This window comes from Ranitomeya variabilis, chromosome 1 (assembly GCF_051348905.1).
Source record: "Ranitomeya variabilis isolate aRanVar5 chromosome 1, aRanVar5.hap1, whole genome shotgun sequence".
Classification (NCBI taxonomy): Eukaryota; Metazoa; Chordata; class Amphibia; order Anura; family Dendrobatidae; genus Ranitomeya; species Ranitomeya variabilis.
This window is the reverse complement of record NC_135232.1, coordinates 747946522-747964834: the sequence shown is the minus strand read 5'-3', so window position 1 is coordinate 747964834 and position 18313 is coordinate 747946522.

Here is an 18313-nt window from a genome sequence, read left to right as displayed (position 1 = left end):
ATTTTTGGAATGTTTTAAAAAAAAGTGAGCTTAACTTTTTTTTCACAAAAAATTTACTTCAGATCCAAATTTTCTTTATTTTACCAAGGGTAACAGGAGAAATTGGACCCCAAAAGTTGTTCTGCAATTTGTCCTGAGTACGCTGATACCCCATATGTTGGGGTAAACCACTGTTTGGGCGCATGGCAGAGCTCAGAAGGGAAGGAGCGCCGTTTGATTTTCCAACGCAAAATTGGCTGGAATTGAGATCGGACGCCATGTCGCGTTTGGAGAGCCCCTGATGTGCCTAAACAGTGGAAACCCCCCACAAGTGACACCATTTTGGAAACTAGACCCCCAAGTAACTTATCTAGATGGGTGGTCAGCAATTGGTGGTTCAAGTGCTTCACAGAAGTTTATAACGTAGAGCCGTGAAAATAAAAAATATTTTTTACAATAAAAATTGCCCTCAATTTTTTATTTTACCAAGCCTAACAGGAGAAATTGGACTCCAAAACTTGTTGCGCAATGTCTCTTGAGTACGCCAATGTAGGGGAATACTACTTTTGAGGCACAGTGCAAAGCTCAGAAGTGAAGAGGCGTCATATTGGAGTTCAGATTTTGCTGGAATGGTTTGAGGGTGCCATGTCACACTGGCATAGCCCCTGAGGTGCCAGAACAACAGAAACCCCCCCTATATGTGAACTAATTTTACAAACTACACTCCCCCAATGAATTCATCTAGGGGTGCAATGATCATATTGACACCATGGGTGTGTCACAGAATTGTATGCCATTGGGCAGTGAAGACAAAATAACTACATTTCTACCATCAAAATTTTGTTTTAGCCAAAGATTTTACATTTTCTCACAAGAAGTGGGTAAAAATGGCACCAACATTTGTCCCACAATTTCTACTGAACGTGGCAATACCCCATATGGAACTGTACAGTTCTACTTATCCATAGGGAAAGATTCGGGAGGAACGGAGTGCTATTTGCCTATTCAAGTAAATGGGTCTGTGCACATGACCGTGTGTTTGTGGGCAAAACACGCTGACATGTCTGTTTTTAATGTCAGCACGGACCACAAAACGTTTCGCATACGTTCCCTGGCACCGGGTGCTGAACTCTGCTCTCATCATTCTCCCCTGCTCTGCTGGCGATCAGCGTGAGCAGGGGAGAATGATGAGTTACATTTAAGTGAGAAGAGACAGCAGGTGGTGGCTGATGGGGCTATTACTCCCATCAGCCAACCCCTGTTGCTGCTAATAACAGTGAAAGCAGGAGTGGCTGATGGGGGATATTCATCAGCAGCTGCCTGCGCTATAGATAGATAAATGAAAAAAACGGTGTGGATTGCCCTGTATTATCTATAACCAGCCAGGCAAAACTCACAGCTGGGGGCTGCAATCCTCAGCTTCAGATAGGTTGGTTATCAAGAATAGAGGGGTCCCCCACGCTGTTTTTTAAAATTATTTAAATTTGTCAAAAATGGGGGTACCCCCACACCATTTTTTTTTAAACCAGCCTTGCTGAAGTTCACAGCTGGGGGCTGGTATTCTCAGACTGGTAAGGGGTCATGGATATTGACCCATCCAGCCTAAAAATAGCAGCCCAGAACAAGCACATCTATTAGATGCGCCAATTCTGGCACTTTGCTTGGCTCTTCCCACTTGCCCTATAGCGGTGGCAAGTGGGGTTGATGTCACCTTTGTATTGTCAGGTGACATCAAGCCCATGGCTTAGTAATGGAAAAGCGTCTATAAGACACCTATCTATTACTAATTCTATAGTTACGTGGTAAATAAAGACTGCCAGAATAAAGTCTTTTACTCTAAACACAGTTTTGTTAAAGTTTTGTTAACTATTTTACTTAAAAAAATAAATACAGTTATACTCACCAAATGCCTATTCCACCAAAGCCCTTGTCTCCTGTAATAAAACTAAAATAAAAAACAACAATATACCATACCTGTCTGTCAGTCTGTCCCACGCCGTAATCCATGTGTGTGGGATAATTAGTTTTAAATCTGGATGGTGCCAAGATGCGACCGTCCAGGCTGAGAACTACTGGTGAATGAGCTGCTGGGAATGCAGCGTCAGTGACTGGGGGTAAAATCATAGAGGTTACCTCTAGTCACTGAGACTCCATTCACATCCGGGCTGAACTGCGGTGACTTCAGTGAGATCCCAGCTAGCACTGTGAGCCGTGAGCGCTCACTGTGCTAGCGGGGATCTCACCACAGCTCAGCCCGGCTGGGAACGGAGCCCCAGTGACCGGAGGTAACCTCTATGATGTCACATTTCCCATGCAACTATAGGATTAGTAATGGATGAAGGTGCCTTATAGATGCTTCTCCATTACTAAGCCGTGGGCTTGATGTCACCTGACAATACAAAGGTGACATCAACCCCTCAAATATGAACGCCACTTGCCACTGCTACAGGCGGTGTGTGACTGTTCCTGGCACCTAGTGCCGGGGTCAGCTGTCAGAATCAGCTGACACCCGGCGGCGATCGCCTGCGCACCCTGTGAGTGCGCAAATGATCGCGATGACGTAATATTCCATCCCTGGTCAAATATGCCCAGGTCACATGGACTGAATAATACGTCCGATGTCAGAAAGGGATTAGTGTGTTGTGAAAGTGAATGGAACTAAGATGCAATACCACACACAGCCTCTGTAGGGGGGTGGTGCTGTTTTTGGGAAAAAATTATATTTTTCTAACTTATGTAAAAAAAGATTTTCTAGCATGTTTTGCATAATTTTTACCCTTTGGGGGAAGAATTCATATAGGGCAAGAGGCTGCAGAAGCATTTTATCTGCCCAGAAAAATAAAAAGATCAGGTGTTAAAATTCAAACTTCCTCTTGACAGTCGGGAGGTCCCTTAAACATATGCTGGTGTCCAAAGGACCTTTGTGCCACATAAGGCCCCAGTATTATAAGCGGCACCTGGTAGATCGGGGGCTTCTTCCAGATTTTGTATTGAGGCATTATACACTCACTGGCCACTTTATTAGGTACACCTGTCCAACTTCTTGTTAACACTTAATTTCTAATCAGCCAATCACATGGCGGCAACTCAGTGCATTTAGGCATGTAGACATGGTCAAGACAATCTCCTGCAGTTCAAACCGAGCATCAGTATGGGGAAGAAAGGTGATTTGAGTGCCTTTGAACGTGGCATGGTTGTTGGTGCCAGAAGGGCTGGTCTGAGTATTTCAGAAACTGCTGATCTACTGGGATTTTCACGCACAACCATCTCTAGGGTTTACAGAGAATGGTCCGAAAAAGAAAAAAAATCCAGTGAGCGGCAGTTCTGTGGGCGGAAATGCCTTGTTGATGCCAGAGGTCAGAGGAGAATGGGCAGACTGGTTCGAGCTGATAGAAAGGCAACAGTGACTCAAATCGCCACCCGTTACAACCAAGGTAGGCCTAAGAGCATCTCTGAACGCACAGTGCGTCGAACTTTGAGGCAGATGGGCTACAGCAGCAGAAGACCACACCGGGTACCACTCCTTTCAGCTAAGAACAGGAAACTGAGGCTACAATTTGTACAAGCTCATCGAAATTGGACAGTAGAAGATTGGAAAAACGTTGCTTGGTCTGATGAGTCTCGATTTCTGCTGCGACATTCGGATGGTAGGGTCAGAATTTGGCGTAAACAACATGAAAGCATGGATCCATCCTGCCTTGTATGGAGCATCTTTGGGATGTGCAGCCGACAAATCTGCGGCAACTGTGTGATGCCATCATGTCAATATGGACCAAAATCTCTGAGGAATGCTTCCAGCACCTTGTTGAATCTATGCCACGAAGAATTGAGGCAGTTCTGAAGGCAAAAGGGGTCCAACCCGTTACTAGCATGGTGTACCTAATAAAGTGGCCGGTGAGTGTATACTACCCAGAAAGTCCAACTATCACGTCTCCGTTCTGCGCAGGCCGATCACGTACAGAATTGCATCTAGAAACGAGCTGAATAATCTGCAATGTCATCCCGGTGATCTACAAAGCAAATAAATAAAAATCACTTTTTTCTTTATAGTCAAATGTTTTTTTGTTCTGTTTTTTTACATCCTACATCACTCTTTTTCTCCCCCATAAAAAAAATACAAAAAATGTTTTTTTAATTATATAGTTCACTTTTTTTTTTTTACCATAGTTTGATATATTTGCAATTTTTAGGAATATTTTTCTACTTTTTGTTTTTTTACTAAAAATAAAACTTTCTACCTGATGTTCAGCATCAGCTTGTGTATTATGATACAGTATAACATGTTATCTCTGAATAATAATAATGGAGGTAGTAGACTAATACAAGATAAATCCAATTGCTATAGAAACAAGTAATAACTTTGTTTTAGCAGAGAAAGTTTTGACATTTTGATTAACCCCAACAGGTGAAGATCGGAAGTTCTGCAAAACTTTCCAAAAGCATCTTGATCTTTTCAGGACAACGTGTTGCCCACAAGTCTTGTCTTTTCCTACAAAAGTTCAATGAAATGGGCTTTGAAGTTGTCAATCGTCCTCTTTTGTCGCTGCTACAAAATGTAGCAGATGGTCGGCCTCTGCTTTATTCATTCTCTATAGGGCTGCCGAAAAAAGCCGAGCGCAGCTCTCGACAGCCCAGTAGGAAATGAATGGAGCGGTAATCGAGCATGTTCACTGCAGGTCCCAGCAGTCGCAGGCCCATCAACTTGTTTTCAATGGAAAAACCCTTTAAGTTACTACTGATAATTGAAGGAAACATCAGAAGTCGCAGTCTTGTATAACTGTTACTTAAAAACTACATCACATGCTGGACATGCTGGATGTCACATGGGATAAAAAACAGAAATGTCTGTATTTGTATCATGTAATAATGTCCAAGATGTTTATTGTAGATATGTGAAAAGTGTAAAACTGTTATTCTGGATCTACAAACTGCAAATACATAATGGCTACCTGTATAAGACATTTGTCACAAAGTGGACTAGTAGTTTTTAAAAGGCTTCTTCATCTCTTCGACTTTATATACATGGTTATTTATCCTGAGCTTATCCTGATCCTGTATTTTGTTCCAGAGCTGCACTCTCTATTCTGCTGGTGCAGTCACTGTGTACATACATTACTGATCCTGAGTTACATCCTGTATTAGGGTATGTTCACACGTTCCTGATTTCAATCCTTTTTTTTCAGGACAAAAACCGCAGCTCTTGGCAGAAAACGCAGGTGCGTTTTTGATGCGTTTTTTGATGCGGTTTTTGATGCAGTTTTCTCTGCAGATTGTCTGTGTTTGACACAAATAAAGCTTTAACTGCAGTGGGGGGAAAAAAAAAAAGAATTGATGTCATTTCCTTGTCCAACCCTTTTCTTCTTCCATCCTCCATTTTGGGACTAAACACCAAAATGAGTGGATGTGTTTTGAATGACAGCGCTCCGCAGAGTGCTGAGCGTAGGCCAGATCACAGCCCGCGGATCCAGCTCTATCCAGCTATTTAAGTCTACGTTCACATTTGCGGTCTGCGCCGCAGCGTCGGGCGCCGCAGCGTCGCCGCATGCGTCATGCGCCCCTATATTTAACATGGGGGCGCATGGACATGCGTCGCACTTGCGTTTTGCGCCGCATGCGTCACTGCAGCGCACGCATCCGGGCGCAGAGGACGCAGCAAGTTGCATTTTTGCTGCGTCCAAAATCAATCAAAAAAAGGACGCATGCGGCGCAAAAGGCAGCGTTGTGCATGCGTTTTGCTGCGTTTTTGTTTGCGTTGTGTGTTGCGGCGCCGACGCTGCGGCGCACAACGCAAATGTGAACATAGCCTAAGTGCCACGTATTTAAGTGCCACGTATCACGTATTTCAGTGCCACGTATTTAAGTGCCACGTATTTCAGTGCCACGTATTTCAGTGCCACGTATTTAAGTGCCACGTATTTCAGTGCCACGTATTTCAGTGCCACGTATTTAAGTGCCATGTATCACGTATTTAAGCACCACGTATTTAAGTGCCACGTATCACGTATTTCAGTGCCACGTATTTAAGTGCCACGTATTTAAGTGCCACGTATTTAAGTGCCACGTATTTCAGTGCCACGTATTTCAGTGCCACGTATTTCAGTGCCACGTATCACGTATTTCAGTGCCACGTATTTCAGTGCCACGTATTTCAGTGCCACGTATTTCAGTGCCACGTATTTCAGTGCCACGTATTTCAGTGCCACGTATTTAAGTGCCATGTATCACGTATTTAAGCACCACGTATTTAAGCGCCACGTATCACGTATTTCAGTGCCACGTATTTAAGTGCCACGTATTTAAGTGCCACGTATTTCAGTGCCACGTATTTCAGTGCCACGTATTTCAGTGCCACGTATTTCAGTGCCACGTATTTCAGTGCCACGTATTTCAGTGCCACGTATTTAAGTGCCATGTATCACGTATTTAAGCACCACGTATTTAAGTGCCACGTATCACGTATTTCAGTGCCACGTATTTAAGTGCCACGTATTTAAGTGCCACGTATTTAAGTGCCACGTATTTAAGTGCCACGTATTTCAGTGCCACGTATCACGTATTTAAGTGCCACGTATTTCAGTGCCACGTATTTCAGTGCCACGTATTTCAGTGCCACGTATTTCAGTGCCACGTATCACGTATTTAAGTGACACGTATCACGTATTTAAGTGCCACGTATTTAAGTGCCACGTATTTAAGTGCCACGTATTTAAGTGCCACGTATCACGTATTTAAGTGACACGTATCACGTATTTAAGTGCCACGTATCACGTATTTCAGTGCCACGTATTTAAGTGCCACGTATTTAAGTGCCACGTATCACGTATTTAAGTGCCACGTATTTCAGTGACACGTATCACGTATTTAAGTGACACGTATCACGTATTTAAGTGACACGTATCACGTATTTAATTGCCACGTATTTAAGTGCCACGTATCACGTATCCCACGAAGATCTTCCATGGAGAACAGACACATCCAGAGATATGTCTGCTCTCCACGGCTGCAGCAACACACTGACAGGAGCCATAGTTCCTGTCGGTGTGTCACTGCGCATGCGCGAGCGAGTTTACCGGCGGTCATTGACCCCGGCACTCTCGCTTAACGGCAGTGCTGCGTGGGAAAGTTCAACGCAGCTGTACTGCCGTTAACCGAGACGCTGGAGTCATTGAACTCCGGAACAGTACGCGATACACTGCTAGGAGCTTCGCTCCTGGCAGTGTATCGCCGGAGAGCAGCCGATCGGCGTGGGACACTCGTTTTATGGATTCTGCGGACAGGGAGTATGAATTTGATTTTTTATTTTGTGATTTTTTCCTGGAGGATCGAGGGCTTCGCCTACAAGTGTGCTGTTGGTGAGTATATACTCTGTTATATGTTGTATGTACTGTACTGTGTGTCATGTATGTGTATTGTGTGTGTTTTGTGTAACTTTACAACTGTGCTAAGTCACCGGACACAGGGACAACTCTCCCATCCTAATACCGGATGGGAGTAGTAGTCCCATACGGCGACTTAGCACAATGGTGGCACTAGCGTCGCGTGGGGACACATACCAAATCAATCAAACGGCCGACACGATCCCCATGCGACGGTATGCCTCCATGTCTCTCCGCCCAAGCACTTCCGCCCACGCACTTCCGGCCGCTTCCCCGCACTTCCTGCTGCAGCGGTTCTGCACCACAAACCGCAATAAAACCCGCAGATATATTTTTGATCTGCGGGTTTTACTGTGGGTTTGACCTCACAATGGAGGTCTATGGGTGCAGAACCGCTGCTGTTTCGGACAAAGAAGTGACATGCTCCTTCTTTTTTCCCGCAGCTATTCAGCGCGGCTTTTTTTTTTAAATTCAGGATCATGTGCACAGTGGTTCCTGTTTTCCATAGGGTACATTGTACTGTACCCTGCATGGAAAAAAGCTGCGGAACCGCAGCGGCAAAACCGCTGCGGTTCCGCGGTAAAAAACGCACTGTGTGAACATGGCCTTATACCCCAGAGAAGCACTCATTATTCTGCTGGTGGAGTCACTGTGTACATACATTACATTACTGATCCTGAGTTGCATCCTGCATTATACTCCAGAGTTGTACTCACTATTCTGCTGGTGCAGTCACTTTGTACATGCTGTGATGCTGCTGCAGTGCAGTTTAGCGCAACCTCCACCAGGGTGCTGGTGAGGGAAGAGAGACTGCACCCTCACAGCGTAGCAACACTGAGCAGCCACACAGATGGTGAAAGTGTGGTCAGACGAGCTGAGTTAGGAGCCGAAGTACCAGCGGTCACAGCTATGCACGAAGTCAGAGACAAGCCAGAAGTCAGAGCCAAAAGGGAGAGCGGTATCCAAAACGTGAGATGAAAGACGAAGTCTGGGTACAAGCCAGATGTGAAAGCCGGTCGGGGAACGAGGTATCAGAGGCGAAAAGAAAGAGGCAAGGTTCAGAGATCAGGCCGAGTCATGCACAGAAAGGAAAGCCACCAGACGAACACTAAGGCTACTTTCACACTAGCGTCGGCCCGATGTACCGATACATACTGTGCAAAAAATGCCCGACGTGGGCAGTGGAAGAAGTCTTACGACGCTTCCGCTGCCCCATTGCATGGTCCGGGGAGGAGGGGGCGGAGTTTCGGCCGCGCATGCGCAGTCGAAAATGGCGGACTCGACACACAAAAAAAGTTACATGTAACGTTTTTTTGTGGCGGCGGTTGCGACGTGTGGCACTGTGTTGCTAATAAAAGTCTATGGAGATAAAACGCATCCTGCGGGCAACTTTGCAGGATGCGTTTTTTATCTACAACGACGCATTGCGACGTGCAGTGCACGACGCTAGTGTGAAAGTAGCCTAAGTCAGGGATAGGTAACGGGTCTCACACAAATATGGGACGTCAGAGGGCTTAACCTCCGCATGACCTGTCCAGAGAGAGGATAGCAGAACACAAACGCCAGACTGGATCATGACACATGCAGTACATTACTGATCCTGAGTTACATCCTGTATTATACTCCAGAGCTGCACTCACTATTCTACTGGTGCAGTCACTTTGTACATGTTGTGATGCTGCTGCAGTGCAGTTTAGCGCAACATCCACCAGGGGGTGCTGGTGAGGGAAGAGAGACGGCATCCTCACAGCATAGCAACACTGAGCAGCCGCACAGGTGTCACAGGTGACGAAAGAGTGGTCAGACGAGCAGAGGCAGGAGCAGAAGTACCAGCGGTCACAGCTATGCACGAAGTCAGAGACAAGCCAGAAGTCAGAGCCAAACGGGAGAGCGGTATCCAAAACATGAGACGAAAGACGAAGTCAGGGTGCAAGCCAGAAATCAAAGCCGGTCGGGGAACGAGGTATTAGAGGCGAAAAGCAAGAGGCAGGGTTCAGAGATCAGGCCGAGTCATGCACTGAAAGGAAAACCACCAGACAAACACTAAGTCAGAGATAGGGAATGGGTCTCACACAAATACGGGAAGTCAGAGGCAGAAGGATCACCTGGGTATACAGGTCAGCCATACCTCCCAACCGTCCCGATTTCAGCGGGACAGTCCCGCTTTGGCACCGGGGTCCCGCTGTCCCGCTTCGGGCATTTAAAATCCCGAATTTGCGGCCGCCGGTGAAGCAGCCCCGCCCACTCGGGAAGCGGAAGTTGCTGACTGAAATTACAGATTGGCATTTTAATTGTCCAATCTCAGTGTGCGGAATCCAAGCCATAGCAACCAATCAGGACGCAGCATGTCGGTTCGGTGGGCGTTTCTTGCTGCGGCCTTGGTAACCGCATCATGGTAACCCGCTGTACGGGGCGGGCGCACATTCCCGCGCACGCTGTGAGGAGCCGCACGCACTGACCCCAGCTCCGCCGTCCGCTCCCGGCACCATGAAGATCGAGGAGGTGAAGAGCACCACGAAGACTCAGCGCATCGCCACCCACAGCCATGTCAAGGGCCTCGGCCTGGATGAGAGCGGGATGGCCAAGCAGGCGGCGGCCGGGCTGGTGGGGCAGGAGAACGGCCGGGAGGTGAGGCTCAGGGCTGGGCATGCGTGGCTCTGGTGGGACTACAGGTGCCAGCAGGCCCGGAGATCTGGGATGCTGCCGCATCATGTCTGCACGTGTTGTTCACCACTCTGCTTGCTGTCAGTGACTGGAGACCTGAATCTCCTCCAGCTGTAGCAGGCTGACTGTTTGCTACAATGTGTCAGTGCAGGGGAAATGATCGCACTGGATGCAGTTGTAACGGAACCGCTGCTGTTTTCAGCTTCTGGATGATTAAAAGGGAAATCAGTCTTCACTGACAGCAAGTGGAGGTCTGGACGGTAGAAAAGACCTGCAGCCGACCGTGTACGAGCTGTCGCTCCACTATGATAAAAGGGGCCCTCGCCCGTCCCCCGGCCTCACTGTGTGTGTTACTCCCTCTCCCCAGGTCCACCTCTGAGTTGCCGCCGCTGCTCCTAGTGTCTGTTATTGTCTGCAGCCAATCACTTAACTCAGTTTCTCACCCAGAGTTGACGGCATGAGTCGCTGATTGGCTGCAGCGCTGTCGAAGTAACATGAGTGCTGCATATATATACAAAAGGGACTTGGCCCCTATAATAATTATACCAGCCTAAGGCCGGCGTCACACTCGGCGTAAGACAATACGCCACGTATTATACGGCCGTACTACGGGCGTAATACGGAGAAATGTCCCCAAAATATTGATCCGTAGTCAGGGTGTGTCAGCGTATTTTGCGCATGGCATCCTCCGTATGTAATCCGTATGGCATCCGTACTGCGAGATTTTCTATGGGGCTGTGCTGCATTATATTCTATGGGGCTGTACTGCATTATATTCTATGGGGCTGTGCTGCATTCCATTCTATGGGCCTGTGCTGCATTATATTCTATGGGGCTGTGCTGCATTATATTCTATGGGGCTGTGCTGCATTATATTCTATGGGGCTGTGCGGCATTATATTCTATGGGGCTGTGCGGCATTATATTCTATGGGGCTGTGCGGCATTATATTCTATGGGGCTGTGCTGCATTATATTCTATGGGGCTGTGCTGCATTGTACAGTATGGAGCGTCGTGTGTGGCCATATTTTTTTGTTCATAATTATTGTTAACGAAACATTGTGATCAGAAGTGCTAAATGGGTGTGGTTGGGGCGTGGCTAGTTGTGAAATGGGTGTGGCCTAAAATTTGCCGCGGCGCGCTATGCGCGCCGCTGACTTTGTCCCTCTTTCCCTTCCCCTAAAGTTGGGAGGTATGGGTCAGCTGCTCTAGCCTGGAAGCATGAACTATCATTGACGCTGGCTAGCAGACTGCAGCATTACCACAATGAATTTTAAACAAAACAATTCAGATGCAGTTGAAATTCAGACTTTCAGCTTTCATTTGAGGGTATCCACATTAAAATTGGATGAAGGGTTTAGCAGTTTCAGCTCCTTAACATGTGCCACCGTGTTTTTAAAGGGACCAAAAGTAATTGGACAATTGACTCCAAGGCTATTTCATGGACAGGTGTGGGAAATCCCTTCGTTATGTCATTCTAAATTAAGCAGATAAAAGGCCTGGAGTCGATTTGAGGTGTGGTGCTTACATTTGGAAGGTTTTGCTGTGAAGCAAACATGCGGTCAAAGGAGCTCTCCATGCAGGTAAAACAAGCCATCCTTAAGCTGCGAAAACAGAAAAAACCCATCCGAGAAATTGCTACAATATTAGGAGTGGCAAAATATACAGTTTGGTACATCTTGAGAAAGAAAGAAAGCACTGGTGAACTCATCAATGCAAAAAGACCTGGGCGCCCACGGAAGACAACAGTGGTGGATGATCGCAGAATAATCTCCATGGTGAAGAGAAACCCCTTCACAACAGCCAACCAAGTGAACAACACTCTCCAGGAGGTAGGCGCATCAATATCCAAATCTACCATAAAGAGAAGACTGCATGAAAGTAAATACAGAGGGTTCACTGCACGGTGCAAGCCACTCATAAGCATCAAGAATAAAAAGGCTAGACTGGACTTTGCTAAAAAACATCTAAAAAAGCCAGCACAGTTCTGGAAGAACATTCTTTGGACAGATGAAACCAAGATCAACCTCTACCAGAAATAATGAATAGGAAAAAGTATGGCGAAGGCGTGGCACAGCTCATGATCCAAAGCATACCACATCATCTGTAAAACACGGCGGAGGCAGTGTGATGGCTTGGGCATGCATGGCTGCCAGTGGCACTGGGTCACTAGTGTTTATTGATGATGTGACACAGAACAGAAGCAGCCGAACGAATTCTGAGGTATTCAGAGCCATACTGTGTGCTCAGATCCAGCCAAATTGATTGGTCGACGTTTCATACTACAGATGGACAATGACCCAAAACATAAAGCCAAAGCAACCTAGGATTTTATTACAGCAAAGAAGTGGAATATTCTTGAATGGCCAAGTCAGTCACCGGATCTCAACCCAACTGAGCATGCATTTCGCTTGTTAAAGACTAAACTTCAGACAGAAAGGCCCACAAACAAACAGCAACTGAAAACCACCGTGTGAAGGCCTGGCAGAGCATCAAAAAGGTGGAAACACAGCGTCTGGTGATGTTCATGACTTCAAGACTTCAGGCAGTCATTGCCAACAAAGGGTTTTTAACCAAGTACTAAAAAGGAACATTTTATTTAAAATTATTGAATCTGTCCAATTACTTTTGGTCCCTTTAAAAACAGGGTGGCACATGTTAAGGAGCTGAAACTCCTAAACCATTCATCCAATTTTAATGTGGATACCCTCAAAAGAATGCTGAAAGTCTGAACTTCAACTGCATCTGAATTGTTTTGTTTAAAATTCATTGTGGTAATGTTTATAACCAAAATTAGAAAAATGTTGTCTCTGTCCAAATATATATGGACCTAACTGTATATCCCCAGGGCTCTCGGTGTGTAGAAGAAAGATGGTGAATGGTGCAGTAAAGAACGAGGACACAGGTTTGCAGTTTCTTTACCTGGTTTACTGAAGACTTCAGGCAGCCACAGTTCAGGGCACCAGATCACAGGTACAGGCAGGGTCCGGCCTGGAAGCGAATCCAGAGTTACCCTTTACCAGGTGGAGATGAAAGCCTTCCTCTAGCGCGGTGGTGTTGTAGTCCCTTACTGCCTATGGCTTCAGATAAGGTCCTCATAGTTCTTCTCTGTCCCCCATATAGGATAGGACAATACCTGTATGACAGGTAACTCGAGCCTTTTTACAGAGTCTCTATCATGCCCCAGGCTCTGTGTTATTCTGTCTTCAGGTGTGTGTGTGGCGGACAGGTAACTTGCAGTTCAGCTGCCCTGCCGGTCTCTACTGTAAGTCTTAGAGTCCCTTACAACCTCGTTGTTCTGGCTACGGTGATCTGCGCTTCAGAGGGAGATAGTTCATTCGCAGCTGTCCTACCCTGATGTCGCTCTCCTGCACGCTCACCGAACAATGTTCTTTCCTTCTGTATCTCTCTTTCTCTAGGGGCTGTAGTACTTCAGACTACAGGGCCCCTTCTGACACTTTCTGTCGGTTTGCACTCTTCTCTGTAACTCATTTTCCGACTGAACCCTATCCCTCCAGATCAGAATGTTTTTATAGGGGAGTTCACCCTAAACCAGGCTTAGGGTACTGTCACACAGTGCAATTTTGAACGCTACGACGGTACGATTCGTGACGTTCTAGCGATATCGTTACGATATCGCAGTGTCTGACACGCAGCAGCGATCAGGGACCCTGCTGAGAATCGTACGTCGTAGCAGATCGTTTTAAACTTTCTTTCGTCGCTGGATCTCCCGCTGTCATCGCTGGATCGTTGTGTGTGACAGCGATCCAGCGATGCGTTCGCTGGTAACCAGGGTAAACATCGGGTAACTAAGCGCAGGGCCGCGCTTAGTAACCCGATGTTTACCGTGGTTACCAGCGTAAAAGTAAAAAAAAACAAACCGTACATACTCACCATCTGATGTCCGTCAGGTCCCTTGCAGTCTGTTTCCCTCTCTGACTGTGAGCGCCGGCCGGAAAGTGAGAGCAGATCACAGCGGTGACGTCACTGCTGCGCTCTGCTCTCAGTGTACGGCCAGCACTGTCAGAGCAGGAAGCAGACGGCAAGGGACCTGACGGACATCAGATGGTCAGTATGTACTGTTTGTTTTTTTTTTACTTTTACGCTGGTAACCACGGTAAACATCGGGTTACTAAGCGCGGCCCTGCGCTTAGTAACCCGATGTTTACCCTGGTTACCAGCAAACCTCGGCATCGCTCCAGCGCCGTAATTGCAAAGTGTGACCGCAGTCTACGACGCTGGAGCGATAGTCATACGACGCTGCGACGTCACGGATCGTGCCGTCGTAGCGATCGTAATTGCACGGTGTGACGGTACCCTTAGAGTTCCCCCTTCTGGCCTGGAGTGTGAACATGTTGTGTGCATTGTGATTACCTGATAAAAGATATCCTTCATCGCTTCCAAGCGTAACATCACTCTCCCCGTGAGGAAAGCAATGTCACTGTAATGACCGGGACCCTGGGGCATCACACTCCCCCCTGTTAAATCCAGTACTCCCGGACTGGGAAAAGAAAACAACAGTTACAGGTTAAATAATGCAAACATTTTTGAAAAACACATTTGAACAATTATAAAACTTTGGCTTCTCTTTATGAGAGGTAATGATGCTTAAACGTTGCAAAAACAAGTTTATAAATGTATATCTGGTCTTATACCAGGGTGTCTTTGTTTATAAATGAAAGTACCGATGCGAGGGACCCGTCGTAAACCCCCAACGTAGTTTTGGGTGGGCTACAAGGCGTATCCAGACCCAGGGTTCACCACACCAGATGGTTTTGCTTCGGATCTGTCAAGAAACAAGCAAACAAGGCCCAACCCATGCTGGCAATGTGGGTAGAGCCAGGGTGCACCTTGAGGGGCCAACTATGTACAAAGACAGTTTTTGGGTAATTCACTGTCCATTACCCTATAGTCCATTTTAAACCTGTAACAAATGTAGGCAAGCAATTCAAACAGGTAACAGCAATTACTGACATTTTTAGTCCCTGTACCTGGCTGGGATTTGACCTTTGGTACTACGGGTAGACCTGCGTAGTCCCTGATCTAACATGTCTGCTGTTACTGTAGTGGACCCACTAGTGTGTGTACTACTTGTAGGCCTGCATTGTATTGGCAAACTGGGCAAGCATCTGCAAATTCTTAGATTCACCATATGTCTGACAGATTCACCAATAGCAGAGGGTGGGTTCTCTGGTTCCACTGCTGGGGTGACGTTTGCTGCTGGAGCCTGCTGGTGTAAAGTCTCTTCTGATTCAGGATGGTCTGGAATCACATTTTGTTCTGGTATTTCCAACTGGGGAAAAGTCAAGACAGGTATCACTATGGCCTGATGTACTTGAATCCAAGACTGGGGAAAATCTCCAAGAACGGTGTGGATTTTCTTTTCTTCTTCCTCCATTGGTTGAGAAGTTCCTAGATTTTCTTCTTTGTTCCTCAGTTTGTCAGGGCATACTTTGAGATGATCTCTGGATACAGCAGTTGAAGTTTCTCCTTCATCTTTACTTATAAGGCATACTTTTGTGTTGTTGAAGTTTGAAGGTAGGATAGTATACGGTTCTGCTTCCCACTGGTCGTCAAGTTTGTGCATTCTCCTTTTACGTTTTAGCACTTGTTCACCTGGTGACAAGGGAATTGCAGGGGCACGTTGGTTATAGTCACTCTCTTGTTTTTGTCTAGCCTGTGATAGACTTCTTTCGACACACTCTTGTACTTGGCGGTACTTTTGTTGTCTCTCAGTATCCCAATCTGCGTCAGGTGAGGTATTTTCTGGGGTTAGGACTCCCATGTCTAGATCAACAGGTAACTTGCTAGATCTTCCTCTCATCAGGTATGCTGGAGTGCAGTTGGTGGAATTCACTAGAATGTGGTTGTACAAATCTACCAAGTCTGGTAACTTTTCTGGCCATAAGTTTCTTTCATGTAAAGGCAAGGTCTTCAGTAAGTCAATCACCACTTGGTTCATCTTTTCACACATTCTGTTGGTTTGTGGGTGGTACGGTGTTGTTCTGATCTTGTTGCATCCGTACAAGTTGCAGAGTTCTTGAAACACTTCTGCTTCAAAAGCTGGGCCTTGATCAGTGAGTACCTTCTCTGGGTACCCGTGTGGTCTAAAGAAGTGCTGTTAGAAGGCTTTGGCTGCCGTCTTTGCTGTCTTGTCCTTGACAGGTACTACTACCAGGAATCTGGAGTAATGTTCCACAATAGTCAAAGCGTAGACATAGTCTGACCGGCTTGGAGTTAGCTTCACGTGGTCTAAGGCCACCAGTTCAAGTGGCTGTTTGGTTACTATGGGCTGTAGGGGAGCCCTCTGGCTGTCATGGTCCTTTCTGCGCAGGCTACATGGGCCACACTCTCGGCACCACTTTTCGATGGCTTTTCTCATGCTAATCCAGTAGAACCTTCCATGAAGAAGGATCTCTAACTTCCTTCATCCGAAGTGTCATGCTCCATCGTGGTATGCTTCCAGAACCATTGGCGCATCTTGTCTTGGGACCACTATCTGCCAGACCAGCTCGTGAGTGTGTGGGTCAATACTCCACCGACACAGCTTACCATCATACATAAACAGTTTGCCTTTCTCTTTCCACAGCTGTTGAGTCGCTTGTGGAGCATCTGGACCAGGGTGCGAATTGGCTTGCGTCAGCAGCTCCTTGACCAGATGGACTGTGGGGTCACTATCCTGCGTCTCCGCCCATCCATGATGAGGCAATGGGTTCAGCATGGTTTCTTGCTTGTCCTTGCGCCCAGGGCCGGACTGGCCATAGGGCACTTCTGGCAAATGCCAGAAGGGCCGGTGCCAGTGGTGGGCCGCTCAATCCGCCGCCCCCGCCGTCGCATTCAACTATACCGGCGTATAGACGCCGGTACAGTTGAATGCAATGATGGAGGAGAGCGTCCACAGACGCTCCTCTCCCATCATTCCCCGCTCTGCCTCTGACACTGCGGGTGCGCGAACCTGCTGTGTCCCGGGCAGACTGCACGCTGCTGAGACAGGAGCAGGAACCAGGAAGCAACGCTGGGCACGAGGAGAGGTGAGGAGAGTTTTTTTTTTTCTGGACTGTGGGGCCATTCTCGGAGGAGGTGAGGGGAGGAAGAGAAGAGATGTGGGCTGTATATAGTTCTCTGTGGGCTGTGCTCTGTGCTGTATACTGCTGTGGGCTGTATATAGTACTCTGTGGGCTGTGCTCTGTGCTGTATACTACTGTGGGCTGTATATAGTACTCTGTGGGCTGTGCTCTGTGCTGTATATAGTTCTCTGTGGGCTGTGCTCTGTGCTGTATACTGCTGTGGGCTGTATATAGTACTCTGTGGGCTGTGCTCTGTGCTGTATACTGCTGTGGGCTGTATATAGTTCTCTGTGGGCTGTGCTCTGTGCTGTATACTACTGTGGGCTGTATATAGTTCTCTGTGGGCTGTGCTCTGTGCTGTATACTGCTGTGGGCTGTATATAGTTCTCTGTGGGCTGTGCTCTGTGCTGTATACTACTGTGGGCTGTGCTCTGTGCTGTATACTGCTGTGGGCTGTATATAGTACTCTGTGGGCTGTGCTCTGTGCTGTATACTGCTGTGGGCTGTATATAGTTCTCTGTGGGCTGTGCTCTGTGCTGTATACTGCTGTGGGCTGTATATAGTACTCTGTGGGCTGTGCTCTGTGCTGTATGCTGCTGTGGGCTGTATATAGTTCTCTGTGGGCTGTGCTCTGTGCTGTATACTGCTGTGGGCTGTATATAGTTCTCTGTGGGCTGTGCTCTGTGCTGTATACTACTGTGGGCTGTGCTGTATACTGCTGTGGGCTGTATATAGTACTCTGTGGGCTGTGCTCTGTACTGTATACTACTGTGGGCTGTATATAGTACTCTGTGGGCTGTGCTCTGTGCTGTATATAGTTCTCTGTGGGCTGTGCTCTGTGCTGTATACTACTGTGGGCTGTATATAGTTCTCTGTGGGCTGTGCTCTGTGCTGTATACTACTGTGGGCTGTATATAGTTCTCTGTGGGCTGTGCTCTGTGCTGTATACTGCTGTGGGCTGTATATAGTTCTCTGTGGGCTGTGCTCTGTGCTGTATACTGCTGTGGGCTGTATATAGCTCTCTGTGGGCTGTGCTCTGTGCTGTATACTACTGTGTGCTCTGTGCTATATATAGTTCTCTGTGGGCTGTGCTCTGTGCTGTATACTGCTGTGGGCTGTATATAGTTCTCTGTGGGCTGTGCTCTGTGCTGTATACTGCTGTGGGCTGTATATAGTTCTCTGTGGGCTGTGCTCTGTGCTGTATACTACTGTGGGCTGTATATAGCT